Below are 15,849 nucleotides of genomic sequence, written 5' to 3' on the forward strand. Positions count from 1 at the left end.
CTAACCGATTAGCGCGCGCTAAATGCTAATGCGTGCATGTTAGTCTATGGACGCATTAGCGTTTAGCACAACGCACCTTAGTAAAAGAGGGGGGCTATTTTTTTTTTTTTTAAACCCTGCAAATTACAAGACTATGGGCACCTTCTTTTAACTGTAGGGAAAGTAGACAGTTTTCAGATAGCCCATTTATCTGGGTAAATATTTTTGGGAAATTGCTCTCATTTTGTATATGTCTCCAATTATGTACTTTCACAGGACTGGGTTAGGGTGATCTTGATTGCTGGATTTAATTATCATAATCTCAGGGAGGGGGGGGGTTCATTTGCTGTGCTTAGGGGGTTCTTCTGCTAAGGTATGACAAAACATGACCCTTAGGTACCCTTATGTGGCCAGCTACTAAAAAACATTACCATATAAATACTTATCGCCGCCCATTTTGTAGGCAGTAAAGGCTCATGTAAATATTCCCAGAGCTGCCAAGTGGCTCACTTCTAAGAGGGAGACATACAGATAGGACTATCCTATCTAAGACAAACCTTACAGACATTGACACAGAGGGGTTTTTTTTTTTTAAAAAGGACTCAACTTTGTGCCATCTTGCAAATATACTCCCAACCCTCCCCCCTCCCCCTTTTACAAAACCACAATAGCAGTGGACTTGGTGAGATATTATTTAAAGGAGGTCCTAAAGATACCGGCTGAAGCCCTTCCACTGCTCGTGAAAACTCAGTATGTTTCTGGGAAAGAAACAGGAGGGGCTGGGACCTCAGGAAGATCAGATCCGATGCTGAACTTTAACTGACTTTCTAGAATCATCTCTCGAAATAGTTACTCAGAGACTGACTCTAATTGTACATATTTGCTCTTGGACTGGATCGCAACAATGTTTTACATTTATATTTCCATAATATAAATCAGCAGTTTATGGGATCAAATATTCGGGTTTTTCCTGATTTATCTGGAGACACACAAAAGAGGTGTCAGTCATTCTTGGCCTACAAACCAAGAGTGACTGCTTTGGGAGCCAACTTTGTATTAAAATGTCCGTTGATGTATAGTATTGTATGAGGGTTCAACTTTAACCTTTTTTGACCCAAAACAGCTGTCTGATTTTCTTGTTGCTAAAGAGGGGATTAGGGTGACTGTGTGACTCTCCAAATAGGAAGGAATACTGTGAGCAGGCTGAGACAATGATGTGGGGTAAGCCTCCAGGGAAAGTCTTTTTTTTCCTTATTGATTAATTCTATGCATCTTGGATTTGGTTTCGGATATATTGTGGACTGTGTTAAGATTGTAAATTTGAAACATTGGGGGAGGGAAGGGAAGAAACCGGGAAGAGAATTTTTGCACCGTTAAACAACCGAGAGATAAAAGGGGCTCTCAGGGAAGGCAAAGCCATAGCAGAGAGATTAAGATTCCATAAGTGGACGTAATGATTGTAGGCAGCGGTAGGCATCCTACCACTGTCTAACAGCCAATCAGGATGCATGTTAAAAAAGAAACCCCCGAGGCAGGACACCTACTGTAGGCATTTGTCACGGTTGAGGGAGACACCTAGGGCCACTCAAGCTCACCCAAGGTTGGGTGTGGGTGTATTTTCACCCAGATGTGGCCTTGGGTGAGTTTAAGTGGCCCTAGGTGTCTCCCTAGGGCTATGACAGACACCTGAAATGTAGGCCAGCAAAATGCTGGCCTATATTTCAAATAGATGCGGTCGCTGAGCTGATCGCGGCAAGGGAATCCCCCTGCCATGATCAGCTGAGCAGCTGCAGCAGGGGACCCCCCTAGAAGTCCCACTGAAATTGGCAGGAAGGATGCCACTCCTTCTTGCCACCAAACCACTGCTGCCCCCCTGAAGCTGCTGGGTAGGAGGGATTCCCATTCCCTCCAACCCCTGAAGCAACCAGGCCTGAGCGAAGCCCACTCACTCCTGCCTCCAAACCCCTGCCCCCTACATTGAAGACCGGTAGGAAGGATGCCTACTCCCTCCTGCCCCCGAATCCCCCCTCCCAATGCATCCAGGCAGGAGGGATGCCCACTCCCTCATGCTGCCACCCCCCAGAACCCAGATACCCCATGACCCTTAACCCCCTGATACTCCCCAAGGCTGCAGACTCCCACTCCACACCCCAAGGATTACCCCAACACCCCACCCCATACCTCATAGTAGAACGTCCAGCCAGAGGGATATTTACATTCTCCGGCAAGCAGGACTGCTACTCCAAAATGGTGGGCCTTCCCCTACCTGGAGCATTCTGGGATACATCAGAGAGGGGGCCTAGGGCCCTGATTGGCTCAGATACCCATAGGAGAGGACTTAGGCACCGGGGCGAATCAGAGTCTTAAGCCTCCTTCCCAGTGCATCCTGGCTGAAGGAAGGGGCCTTAGTTATCGGGCCAATCGGAGTGGAAGCCACTTCCAGTGCATCCCAGGATGCACTCCCTCCCAGAACTGAATAACTTGGAAGCTCTGTATGCCTGTGCTTACCAGTTAGCCTGCAGTAACTGATTAGTGCAGGAATGCTCACTCTCTGCCTCTGACATGCCCCATTAAAAAATATTATTTAGCAGACAATTTGGCAGTTACTGCAGAATGCCTGAGCAAGACCTTCAGTACACCATTTAAGCACCTAATGCTGCTTAGTAAAAGAGTCCCTTAGCGATCAGTTAACCCATTTCTAAAGGAAGTGTGGATTGTGGCTCTCCAACAAAAAGTGTTGCTACCACAACCAGTGACATAGAAGACTAGAGTCCTCAGGGGCCTGGGCTCCCTCACCATGGGGTACTTTCTTTCACGGCTGACGTGGATGCCAAGCCCCACCAACCAAAGACATCTCTTGCCTGAATGCTGCTTTGGCTGCTAATGCTGGCTCTCTTGGGCATGCTCAGTTCAGGTCTAACTAGAACGACTTTTATCTTCGGATGATGGAGCTCAGCAGGAGGAGAGAATACCTGGCCTCTCTCATCTACTTTGGGAATTCCTAAAAACGGACTTCATGTTACACCCCTGGCTCCAACTAGACTGAGGTGTGGGGGGGGATATAACAGGGAGAAAATCTCTACCTAGTTATGAAAAAAGGTGCCATAATCCAACAGTGGATGGTTCTGAGGGAGCTAGGAGAAGAAGAAATCAGAAGGAATGCAAAATTAAAAAATAATTTACAAAATGCTATTTCCTCTGAAAAGTGCACAGCATTATATTACATTACATTGAGTGTATTATTATTATTTTAACATTAAAACAGGAGGTGGATAATGTTACGAGTAGAAAAGGCTTTTCAGCGAAGATAATAAACACACCCAGAATGATCTTTGATCTCAAGGCCAGGAAAGAAAAGTTATAGAGAACATGAGAGCTAGCAAGTGATAAAATCACATAACCCAGACTGTTCTAAAAGACGCAGAAACAAGGGTTCTAAAATATTTTTTATGCAAATTACAAAGAAGAAAGAAAAGTTTGTCCAGGGTGAAGAGAGGTGGAAAATGCTAAAGAAACTACAGCCCCCAGAAGGCAGTGCTGTGTGTTGGTGCTGAGTGGCTGGAGGGTCCCAGCAGGAAAGAGAGGGAGGGGGAGCAGCGGAGTGTGAGGACTGTAGCAGATCGTGTATCTATCTCTGGGCGGCGAGTGAGCTGAGCTTAGCAGCGGAGGCTGGAGAAAAGTTTGTGTGATCAGATCATTGTGGTGCTGCCGCTCGCTCATCCTTCTCTCTCCCGAAAACGCTTTGTCCAGAAGCTTTCCTACATTTCTTCTTGAAGGAATTGGGGTTGGATAGAGGCTCTGAACTTCTCTGCGGGACCCTTTGGAGGAGCACTGATGAACCCACCCTGCGAGAAGACCCTGGGCTGGAGTAAAGCCCATCTCTATTTTATTCTCAAGATGCCTTTTATGGAGTAACCCCCCACTTCCCACCCCAAGAAGCGAGAGGAGGGGGGGACACACCTGAACTCTTCCATTGTTCTTACCCCTATAACTTGGACGCAGTGTTTGCTTCGGTAAATACGTTTGTTCTTCTACACGAAATCCGGTCTTTGCGGGGAGGAGGGATATTTTCTTACATTTTGAGGACTTCTGTATATTTTAGAACCTTTTTAAGGATTAAAATTCTGTTTTTCACCCGGATCAAGAAGAAGCAGTTTTATTGGCAGACAAAGGTATTTATTTAAAAAAGAACCAACCCCCCCCAAACCTTATCTGTGCATGGAGTCTCCCCAATACGTAGTGATGTGTTGCTTCATAGTCCCAGTTTTAAAAAAAGGAAATTGTTTTGCAGTGTGCCCCCTCCCTACCCGCAATGTGACTGAAACCCGTTTCATAACCCCTCCCCAGCCTCGGAAATGTTGCGGAATAAAGTACAGTCGGTCGAAGTTTAGCACCTCGTGTTTCTTCTTCTTTTTTGATAGAATGTCAGATAGCATTTTGAGAAGGAGCTCAGGTCGTAGAAGTTTGTGGGGGAAGGGAGGGAGGTCGATCTGTTCGGAAAGCGGATCACGAATTTCGAAGGGGTGCGATTTTTTTAGTTACACTCCTCATTCATCAGATCATGCATGATTCCAAAAATATATCTTTTATGTGTATATATGTATGTGTGCAGATCTTAACCAAATTAGGAATCTATTTCGTTTTCTTTGCTCTCAAAAGAAAAAGGGGAGGAGGGTCCCCTTATAGAGTTAACATTTAGCAAGTTACAAAATGTTTCTCTGGTTCACGGCTACTCCGCTGCTGTTGTATTGGGTGGTAAAATCGATTTTATAGTTGTGCTTTCTTCATTATTTTGTTTGCGATTCTTCACAGTTTCTAGCAGGCCAACGCCGGTTTGAGAGGCCAGGAAGGGGGCCTATCGTTGGAAGTGATGCCTGTTTTAAGATGAACGTAGCCCATCATTGCATGCCTCATACCAGCCGAGCCACCTGGGGGCTCTTTAGTGCGGGATGTCTTTCAGCTCATAACTGAGAACGTGTTTGTCTTCTGAACACTGAGAGGCGCCTTCTAAGAAGTAAAAGGAGCTTCTCCAGACGGGCAATTTGCTTTTCAGTCTCGTTTTCTTGCAGTTTGTGTGTTGAAAATAGGTAATGCGTTTTTGACGTTATTTGATTTGGAATTTACAACAATATGTGCGTTTTGATTCTTGAATTAATTGATTTTTTAAAAGGGCTGCAGAGAGCAGCCAGTTGGGCTTACAGAAGTGTAGCCTTCCTAAGATGGAATTTGTTTGATCTGAATTGTTCGGCTTGGGGAGGAGGGAGGGTGAGCAATTACAAATACATTTTTATTGTAAAGTAGTTGCCGCAATTTTACAATTTTTTCTGTTTGATCAAATGATGCATCTTTTCTTATTTCTAAGTCATGCGGATTCCTGAAAAGAATACTGTGAAGTTATCTATGTATGGAAAGAAGTAGGGTGAGGATGGAATTAAACGTTCATTGCAAAGTGACTCGGGAGGTGGGTGGACATTTGCCCCTTTTAAAGGAGGGATGTCATCAGCTTTGCACATGATGCATCTTTGGTGTTTAAAATCTGCCATGGCTGGCATCCGGACTAGGCAGTTGTATATGTCTATAGTATCTGTTGCAGCTTTTTTTTTGGGGGGGGGTGGGGATGGCAGATCACAAAACAGCACCTAACAAGGCACTTTTAGTAGTAGAGAAACTGTTGGAGGGGCAAGTAGCTTTAAAGTTAATAGGGGCGGGGAACATGCAAGGCCAAAGGTTTCCCTAAGGTGCCTAATATCCTTGCACCGCTCATGGGGGAAAGGGAGTCTGAATGTGGAGAGTTTCTGATTTTATTGAGGAAGAGAAGTAGAAGTAGGTTCTAAGCTTGTATTTCCAAATGCATTTCTTGTGCCAGTGATATTTTGGATCTGAAAAGTAAAAACGTGGTTAAGACGTTGGGAAACAAGCAATGGGAAACCTCCTCAGTGTAGTTAACTATTGTGTGATAATAACCAGTCATCAGTAGGATGGGTTGCCCCAATCACTTTCCTTAGGCCCTCTTTTACTAAGCCACGGTAGTAATTTCTACCGCAGCCCGGCGGTTCTAAATGCTCCGACTCTCATAGAAATTCCTATGAGCGTTGGAGCATAGTGTTTTTAAAAAGGGTCATTTATATAATTGTGCAAATCATCCCACTTCTGTTCATGTACAGGTCATATCTGTGGATAAATTGGAGCTCTTACAAGTTTTCAGATATTTAGAGACTATTTATTTAGCTTTTTAGACTGTTTTCCTATGTACTATAGCTTTGCCCCTTTTGAACAAATTCCTGGTTGCTGAGTTGGCCGTAAATGCGGGAAAAAACCTTCACCAGACTCTGCAATTTGTTTGTTGATCCTTGTTTATTTTTTGTGTTTGGTTGGATGAAAATTGCAACCCCACACACATCTTACCTACTAAGTATATCCCATCTATGTGTATACAGTCTTGAGTTACTGTACTTTGAGGGTTTATACTTTATTGCTGTTTTATTTTTTTATTTTATAGTCAATTATTTCCCACATTAAAAAATTGAGGTTTACATTAGTTGATGCTGTGCTTCTAAGCAAATAAGTGTGGATTCTTTTCCCGTGCTTTATGTTGGAGTTTGAAAGTAGTGGGAGTCTTACTAAAGATTAACAGGTGATGTGTGAATAGAAGCAAAGTTTTTTTCCAGCCCTCAGCCTCCCTTTCAATTCCCTCTTGCACTCTATGACTTTCATTCACCAAGTTGCTTAGCTTCACTGGGCTCCAGAGTGGATTGGTTAAGTCTTCACTGGAAGAAAAGACCATATGCAATTAAATCCTCTATATGTAGTGCTTGTCAATCATTTGTGGCCTTGACCCTATGATCACAGCCAAATAAAACCATGTGACCCTATTTGGGGTCCAAGCCCAGTTTGGGAAGCTCTGTTTTAATAGTACTGCATATGGGGCTTGAAAAGCATACTGGACACTTATCAGTTGTGGGTAAACATCTTTTTTATATGTGAGGTTTCTCTCAATCATCTTTTGTTTTTCTTCCTTTAGGTGCCTCTCTAATTGTCCACTACTTCCCCTCTCTGTTTCTGTCTACTCTGAGCTGCCGAAGTTTTGCAGAAGAGAGTATGTGCAGGCAGGAGTCTTGAGTATGTGAGCCTTCTCTCTTAAGGCTTCCTCTCTAGACAGGAAGTAAGTGTAGATGGGGCATGGGCATGGCTCCCAAATCTGTCTTGGAGGCCTCACTAGCACTGGCATTTTCACATTATCCACAACGAACATATAAGAGGGAAATTAGCAAACGTAGGAAATACTTATTTACTCTTTGTGTATACCACTGGTGGCAATGCCTTAAGTAGCTTATCTGCTGATTTTAATATTCCTGCTCTTACCTAAGAGACATTAGCAAAGGATTCCAGAGGGATGGGGCAAAATATGCGAATGCATTTTCTCCCTTTTACTTCTAATGCAACACATATTGCAATTAATGTAATTCATCAGCACTTATTGCGATGAATGTAATTTGCAACCAGGGGCATAGAAATTCAAAACATCCTTTAAATATTCCATGCGAACATTTCTATATAAAAGAACAAATGTTAAAGAAAATAACAGCTTTACTGGGAGCCTCCTGCATATTCATTGCAGATATCCTGAAACTGGTAGTGGAGTTTCCAGGAAAGGTTTGGGAAGTTCTGGGGTAGGGGCTGGGGGGAGCATTGACTCCAAGTTGCTGCTTTAGTTCTGGGGGATGGGGACTTGGAAGAGCAAGGGCATGTATGTTCTGTGTGCCCCCTACTATCCCCTCCTTTTACTAAACCGTGACAGTGGTTATTAGCGCAGGGAGCCGCGCTGAAATGCTCCGCACTGCTCCCGACGCTCATAGAGTTCCTTTGAGCATCAGGAGCAGCATGGAGCATTCAGCGCGGCTCCCTGCACAAATAACCGCTATCGCGGTTTAGTAAAAGAAGGGGATAGTGTGAACCGCCTTGAAACTTGATTTGGCGGGGATATTAAATTTTTAATAAACTTGTAAGCAGGGGATATGTTTTCTCTGGTCACCAGAAAAATGGGCTGATAAACCAGCAAGTTTTATTTTCAAGTCCTGGATGTATAAACAAATTTATGTCCATTCCTGTAAACCACTTGTTCCACAGAAAGGCAGGGTGTGAAAAATCTAATAAATAATACAAATATAACTCTCTTTAAAATAAAATCAGTTTTAATCTTAACCTGAATGAAAACGTGAATGAGATGATGGTAAAAGACCTATCAAAGTGACAAATTAGCTAATTCAATATTGGAGAGAGCATTATAAGAGGGCAAGGGGGAAGAGTGTTAGATCATTAAAAAAAAAAGTTTGACTCATAAACATGGTGTAACAAAGCTGCCAGGTTTTCTGTTGACTTAGATCAGCTTTAGACTGATTTAGGACACCCATAGGTCTTTCGCCCCTCTGTTCCAGAGCTTTCCATCTGTTGATCACAACCCCAAACTTGTGCAGGCCCTCCATAAGACAACATCGACCCACATCTCTAGGGAGCCAAGGCCACAGAAAGTTTGCTGTGTTCTCTCATAGACATAGTGACTGTGGTCTTTGTCCTTCTTGCCAGAGCACTTCATGAGTACTACCCTTACTGTGTTATTTTTACTTTCTGGTCTCCCAGGGTTCACTCTTATACACATTTCATTAAAAGTTCTCACTTGGCTTCTTCAGTGTTATGTCGGATGGGTAGACTGAAAATATCGCTTGGGTGATTTTCTATCTTCTGAGAGCTGATATGGCCTACAACATATGGCTTAAAAAAACTTGTGACTAGATTAAATGTGCATTATTTTAGGTCCTGCTGGCAGTAATGGGGCCTCCATTAATACATCAAACAAACCAAAATCGAGATTAACAAACATATCTTGTTTTTATCATGATTTGAACTCTTTTGGAGGATGAAGGATTCAGATATGTGTAATATTGACTCCAGGGTATCACTCCACAGTCTCTGCTATTGTGAGGCATGAGTGTGAAGCTAGTCTTTATTAAACTTTAATTAGGACTGCCGGTCCAGCCCTTTCATCACATATGAGCATTCTCTGTCCTTAATCTCTAGGTGGCTGCCAAGGTTTTTTCCTTCCTTCCATTGTTTCCTTTAAAAAAAAAAAAAAAGTTTTCCTAAAAGGATTAAAAGTAACCAAGATAAAAATGAGCTTTGCAAGAATGTCAGTCCTAGATGTAACAGTATGCAATCTGCTGGGCCTCCATAGCCCCTCCACCCCATCCCCCCCCCCTCTGATTGATATCCAGGCTGGAGCTAAACTAGCCTCAGTAGAGCAACAAAACCTTTTGGGGGTGGCAGGGCTCGTACCTCCTCCTCCTCCTCACACCAAAGCCTTTTGAAGAAGTGACTATTTTTTTAAACTATGTTTACACTTTAACTGCTGTCTTTGAGGTGTTAAACTCTGTTTTGTAGCATTATATTCCCTTAGGGGGGAAAAAACGCAAACAACTTTTAAAAGATTAATTTAGCTGCATGTACAGATGACTAGCACAAGCAAAGAATTTTTGCTGTTTGTGTATCTTACTCTTGCAGTGTGTACACCCTGCAAGTTAGCTCCGCCAACTGGCTAGGATGAAACCTTAATTTAACAATTGGGGCCTCCTCTTGAAGTTGGGCCTTTCACTGGAAATCAAGTGCTTCTGATCTTTTGGAAGCTAGTTTATTACTTTGGTTGCTAGGGATCTGGCTACATCTGGCATGGCTGTGCACAGACAGAGCCTCTTGCTGTTCTTCGAAGGCAGCCAGAGTAAACGTTGGGAGCCTCAGAGGCCACCGCCATCATGTTTGTACCCTTGAGGGCCCCTGTCATGCTTGTCTCTGTTTTACAAAACTTAGTTCTTTTCTCAGAAGTAACATCTTTCATTTCTCTTTACCTCACTTGGTCTTATTTACAGTTTTGCCTTTCACCCTCCCCCCTCCCAAGCTAAATACTGAGCTACCCATAGGAACAGAATGGGTAGTTCAGCATTTAGCTCATACTTCTTGGCAGCACAGCTTGATAAAGTGGGGGGTTAGTTTTTATGTATTATTATTTTACTTTATCTTTCTTGTTTCAGTAATTTTTAAAGAAGTTTATTCCTGTAGTACATAAAAGGAATATATTATGAAATTTTAATTTTATGTATTATACATGTCCATGATTCCTAATTTAAGTCTGTTGACCCATCCCTACTCCCCAATCTACATATAGCAACATAAGACAGCGTGCCAGACTTTAAGAATAAATGGGATACCCATGTGGGATCCCTACGAGGGTCAAGATAAGGAAATTGGGTCATTAGGGCATAGACAGGGGGTGGGTAAGCAGAGTGGGCAGACTTGATGGGCTGTAGCCCTTTTCTGCCGTCATCTTCTATGTTTCTATGTTTATAAGAAAAACTTTGCTAAATTAATCCATCAAGCCCCTTATCCCTATCTCCAATAGTGGCCAGACCTTGTAGATCTATTTCTTAGTTTGTTTCCAGAGATGAACTCTTGAAATGTACTTATAATTTTATGTGGACTTTTCCTCCAGGAATTTGCCAGAATCTTTGTCACCTTGAGCATATCTTCTTCTGGCATCAAATTCTGCAGCTTAATTCTGCATTCTTCTAACCTAAGAGACATAAGCAAAGAATTCCAGAAGGTTGGAGCAAAACACTGACGTGTATTTTTTTTGTGTGTGTCACTTCTAATTTAACCAAAGAGAAATGCTGATTTGCCAGCAGCACATCTTGTGATGGAACTTTTCTATGATTTATTTTCAGTCTGCTGATCATTAGGTTTATGGAGTGTCCTCCTGTTTTTGTGTAATTATTCCACCCTATTCTGTGACTTTATAAACTTCTCTCAAATTCCCTATGTTGTCTTTTTTTTCTCCTAGCCAATGAACCCTAATCCATCCCCTTGATCTTATTTGACCTCCTTTTCTGAACCTTTTTATTTTCGCTGTATTCTTTATGTGATGGACAATCAGAACTATGCTCATTTCTCAAGGTGTACGGTATAATCTCGTTATAACGGATTTCAAGGGACCTGGAAAAACGGTCCATTATATCCAGAGTTGCATTTATAAAAAACTTTATTTAGGTCAACTTGAAACAATGTTCAATCAATGAACAATAGTCACTGCACAACCATATCAGCAACATCAAGAACAAAACTCAGCAAAACATTGGTATGGCATGAAATGATTGCAAAACCAGAACACTAAAAGATTTCTAAAACATTATGTCGTACTATACTGGAAAGAAAAATACTCTGTCATTTTCTTCTGGGCTGCATTTTGATACTATATCACAGGCATGCCACTTGCCTTGTAGGCGGATACTGCATGTCCATTATAGCCGAAGAAAACTACAGCTAAAAGCGGCTCTGGGGACCAAATTAGTTGTCCATTATATCCGAAAGTCCATTATACACAAATCCACTATATGCGATGATTTTCTGTATGTTTGTAATGGCGCACGGCCAGGACCAGCGGACCTTGTCCGCTATAGGCGAGGTTCCGTTATAAGCGAGTCCGTTATAACGAGATTATACTGTAATGGCAGCAAACACCTATGTATGCAGAGGCATAGTAAGATTCTCAGTTTTGTTCTGAATTCCTTTTTGAACAATGTTTAACATTCTGTTTGCTTTTTTTTTTTAGTAGCCATATCATACTGGACCATAGAATACACAGCCCATAAGATGTATATTATATTGATTTGGGATTTTTGAAGAGGATGATTGACATTCAGGGACTCATATCTGTTCTGCAAAAGTAGCTCTCAAATCCAGTGCTTGAGTACAGCCCTGCCCCAGTGAAACACGGGGAGCCAGTCTTTAAGTCACTGGGGTGGGGGAAGGGGTGATGTCTCCAAATGGGTTGGTTTTGCACATTGACAATACTACTTCTCGCTTCTAAATCAGTGTTTATGGAATATGATCTCAGGCTCTCGGATAACAATTGCCATAGTACTTGCCTCATTCCAAAGAAAGCTTCCTCTTGGAATTCATAAGATGTAATACACATATTCAGGTTTGCTGTTTGAAGGGACTCTCTGTGTGGCTGCATGGTGGAAGTGGTGATCTAATCTCATTCCTTTCCTGATCATAGATAACGAAATTTACATTGTTCTGGAAGCAATGATGGATTGTATTAGACTGCACTAGTGATGACTAGAAAAGATAAATGGACCAATATTCAAAGGGACTTAAATGTAGGACACTTATCTGTGCATTTTTTTTTTTTTTTTGCTGCACTATGGGTAGTGCTTTTGAAAATGGGAATAGATGTGTGGCAGATCTGGATAGATTTTCAGAAAGCTGTATTTGTGAAGACAAATAGACAAAGCGACAAATAGACAAATAGACAAAGCGATGGGGCCTGATGGAATATATCTGAGGGTACTCAAAGAACTCAGGTTCTGGCAGCTCTGTTGTTTTATCTTTTTAATACTACTTTAGAATCTGGAGTGGTCTCGGAGGACTGGAGAAGGGCGGAAGTGAGGAGGAGGATGGGAATTACAGGCCGGTTAGTCCTACCTCGGTAGTGAGTAAACTAATGGAAAAAGCTTCTTAAGCAAAAAATAGTAAGATTTGTAGAATTGAACGAACGGGCAGGACCCAAGGCAGCGTGGTTTTCCAAGAGGCAGATCTTCTCAGACAAATTTGACTGATTTCTCTGACTGAGGATCATATTTTCTAAGCTCTGACACCACGGTTAAAAAATACCGTGATGGGAGCAAATTTTGTTTTACTGGCGATTCTCAGCACAATAGCATGCAAATTATATGCATGCTATGTGTGCAGAAAATCGCCGATAAAGGGAGGGGAGGAGCTATGCTTAGAAGAAAAATCGCTAACACTGCTCCTCTTCCTGACTGCTTGCCTGCCCCCCAAAAAAGCAGCCCCTGCTCTCCCTGCCTGAACCAGGGAGGGTAAAGCTTTGGATTCTTGCCCAGAAATAGCTAAGAAGAAGAAAAAAAAAAAAAAAATTTAAATTGAATCAGGTTGGGCAGACTGGATGGACCATTCGGGTCTTTATCTGCCGTCATCTACTATGTTACTATGTAAGATCCAAGATGGCCGCTGCATGTCTGCTGCAGTGAGGACGCCGTTGAAAGTTTCCTCTAACCATGCCGAAAAGACGGGGAAGGAACGTCGGAGGAGCCTCCCGGCGACCCTTAACTCCAGCGGTTACTATTGATGATTTTCTCCGACGCCTACAACGGGAGCAAGAAGAGTCGGGTGCCAGCTCGCTGGGGCCACCGCCGGAGAGTAGTGCGGTGGTGAGATCCCCTGGGCTCGATGTCACTCTCAGCCCCGACGTCAGGACGCCACCCCTTCAACCGACGCCGCAAGCAGCTAGCTCTCCACGGAACCAGAATGCACCCGAGGAGGTAGCTTCTTCTTCGTTCCCAGAGGCTAGCATGGAGGGCTCGCCGAACACAACAACGCAGAGTGACATGTTCTCTCTGCAAGGACTTGCGACCGGGACAACAGAGGCTGGGGGAATACAAGACGCCACTGAGGTAAAGCTAACTTCAGAACATTTAGATACTACACCATTACAACTTTTTTTACCTACAAAACCCCCTAAAGTCACACTTGATGCATTATGGGACTTGGTAGTGAATTTGGGGAATTCTTTAAATCCTCAAATAAAAAGTTTGGACAAAGAATTAAAAGAACAAAAAGAAGAAATAAATGTGTTAAAGCAGGATATTTCTCAATTAAAAACAGAGTCACAAAATACAAGTAAGGAGCTAATATCTTTAAAACAAAATCAAGATTTGCTGGTTAAAGATAATATAATACTCAGGAGGAAGTTGGAAGCTCAGGAGAATAATGGTCGAATTAACAATTTGAGATTTATAAATTTTCCAAAGATCTTGTCAACTTCTCCTAGAGAAATGGTGAAAAGGTATTTTATGGAAATATTGGAAATTCCTGAGAGCTCCTTACCTCCTCTTACAAGAGTGTATTACCTTCCTGCCAAGCCCCAATCCAAAGAAGAAGGAAAAATTGAGGAACCCCGGGAGAGATCATTGGACATTTCCGCAATACTGGAACAATCGGATAGAGAATTGGCTGTTCCAGCCACTCTCTTGTTGTCTGTTGCTTTGGCTCCAGACAAGGATTGGATATTAAAACTTTTCTTTAAAAATAGGTCCAAAGACTTCCTGGGACATCATATTCAGATTTTCCCCGATGTCTCCAGAGAGACTCAAAAAAGAAGGAAAGAATTTCTATTTCTAAAACCTGGAGTGACTCAAATAGGGGGTATTTTCTTTCCGAGATATCCATGTAAATGTGTGGTTAGATATTTATCATTGAAGTATATTTTTACAGAGCCGTCTCAACTGATTAGTTTTCTCTCAGCGAAACGTCTTGAAAAAGGAATAACAGCGCCCATGGAAGGTTAGCTCCCCGCACTGTAGTAAGACATGGATTTTCTTTAAATTAATTTGATTTATATTTGTCCTACTCTTTAAATCTTGGATCCAATATATGGAGGACTAGTGTGTGATCAGCTAGATCATTATTACTTTATTTATCTATTTTTATTTTCAAACTGAATTATGATTGTGGTATATCTTAATTTTGGAAATTTAGTTCAGTACGTTGTATGATCTCACTTTACTGTACAAGATGTATATGCTTGGTAATATTGTAAAATTCTATAAATAAATAAATTAAAAAAAAAAAAACCTATGTAAGAGGGGTTGCTTTATTTTATTGGGTGCAGCTGTTGTGTGTGCACAGCACACACACAAGAGCTGCACCTATTAAGCTGCCCCCACCACACGAGCATAGTGGTCTAGTGGGCCAACCCCCTTTGCCCCCCCTCCCAGCAGCAAGTTTCCCCCTCCCCGACAGTCTCCCACAGCCCCCTGGTGGTCTAGTGGGCTGTCCCCTGAACCCCCCTCCGGCAGGACTGGCAGGAGGGGAGCTTCCTCTCTCCGGCAAACCCGCCTCTTCAAAATGGTGGACCTTCCTCTTCTCAGTGCATCCTGAAAAACCCAGAGAAGCAGCACATCAAACCGCTTCCTGCTATGTGAGCCTTTGCAGCCCTGAAGAAGTGGCATGTCAGCCATGAAACGATCGTAGGCTGGCTGCACATAGTTTTTCCTGAACTTGCAGTTTAAGTTTGTAGTTGCTGCTAGCACAATTTTGCACAGTGGAATTATATTGATGATGTTTTTCTTTTTACAGTTCTCTAGATATATATAGTAGCCATGAAAGTTTTTTCTGCCTATGATGGATAGATGGTTTTTCCCCTCCTGTATAACTGAGGCTTTTTCTTTCGTTGGCTTTCATATGGTATCAGAGTTCAGTGCTTGTTGCTGGGTGGTCAGTTCTCTTTTGGGGAGATTTTGTAAACAGTATTTAGATTAATATACACCTATATAAATCTGGGACACAAAGCAACAGAACTATCTAGCACTTTCAGCAATGAGTCGCAGAGAGCCATATTAAGCATTCTTCTTTGCGTGAAATAATAAAAATGTAGGTGTGCTTCCGCTGCAGCCTGTTGCATCAAAGATCTTCAAATGGTATCTGCCACTTGTGTTGGATGGCACTGCTAATCGCATGCATGTTTAGGGCAGTGCTGCTCAGCTGGTTTTATTTCGTGGCACAAGCCTTGTGGCACACAGCCACATTTTGCATGATCCTCAAGCATCAGCATCAGTCTGATATCTGAATGTGAGAACACAGGTCCTCAAGCATTCACACTTCTGCCTGAAAGCTGGCACAGGAAGCACACAAGTAAAATGTGCTGCTCTTCTGCTGCCCCGAGCGGGGGAGGGTAAAGTTATCACATTTCTGGTGGGTGAACCTGGGACACGTGCTCTTTGTAGGTGCTGTTATTGAGCAAGA

The 15,849-nt window shown here is 42.6% G+C and overlaps 1 protein-coding gene across 3 annotated transcripts in view; it reads left to right on the forward strand.

Annotated features, from left to right (window-relative positions):
* The first annotated feature begins 3,598 nt into the window (after positions 1–3,598).
* Positions 3,599–15,849, forward strand: part of FGFR1 (fibroblast growth factor receptor 1) — a 214,630-nt gene continuing 202,379 nt past the window's right edge. The window contains exon 1 of one of the 3 annotated variants that reach the window (XM_033949742.1): positions 3,599–4,151. The gene's annotated coding sequence lies outside the window, so the exon portion shown is untranslated. Of the gene's footprint in view, positions 4,152–4,975; positions 5,067–15,849 lie in introns of those variants that run through there. The other 2 variants (XM_033949743.1, XM_033949744.1) reach the window with 2 other exon arrangements.

This window comes from Geotrypetes seraphini, chromosome 6, assembly GCF_902459505.1.
Source record: "Geotrypetes seraphini chromosome 6, aGeoSer1.1, whole genome shotgun sequence".
Taxonomy (NCBI): domain Eukaryota; kingdom Metazoa; phylum Chordata; class Amphibia; order Gymnophiona; family Dermophiidae; genus Geotrypetes; species Geotrypetes seraphini.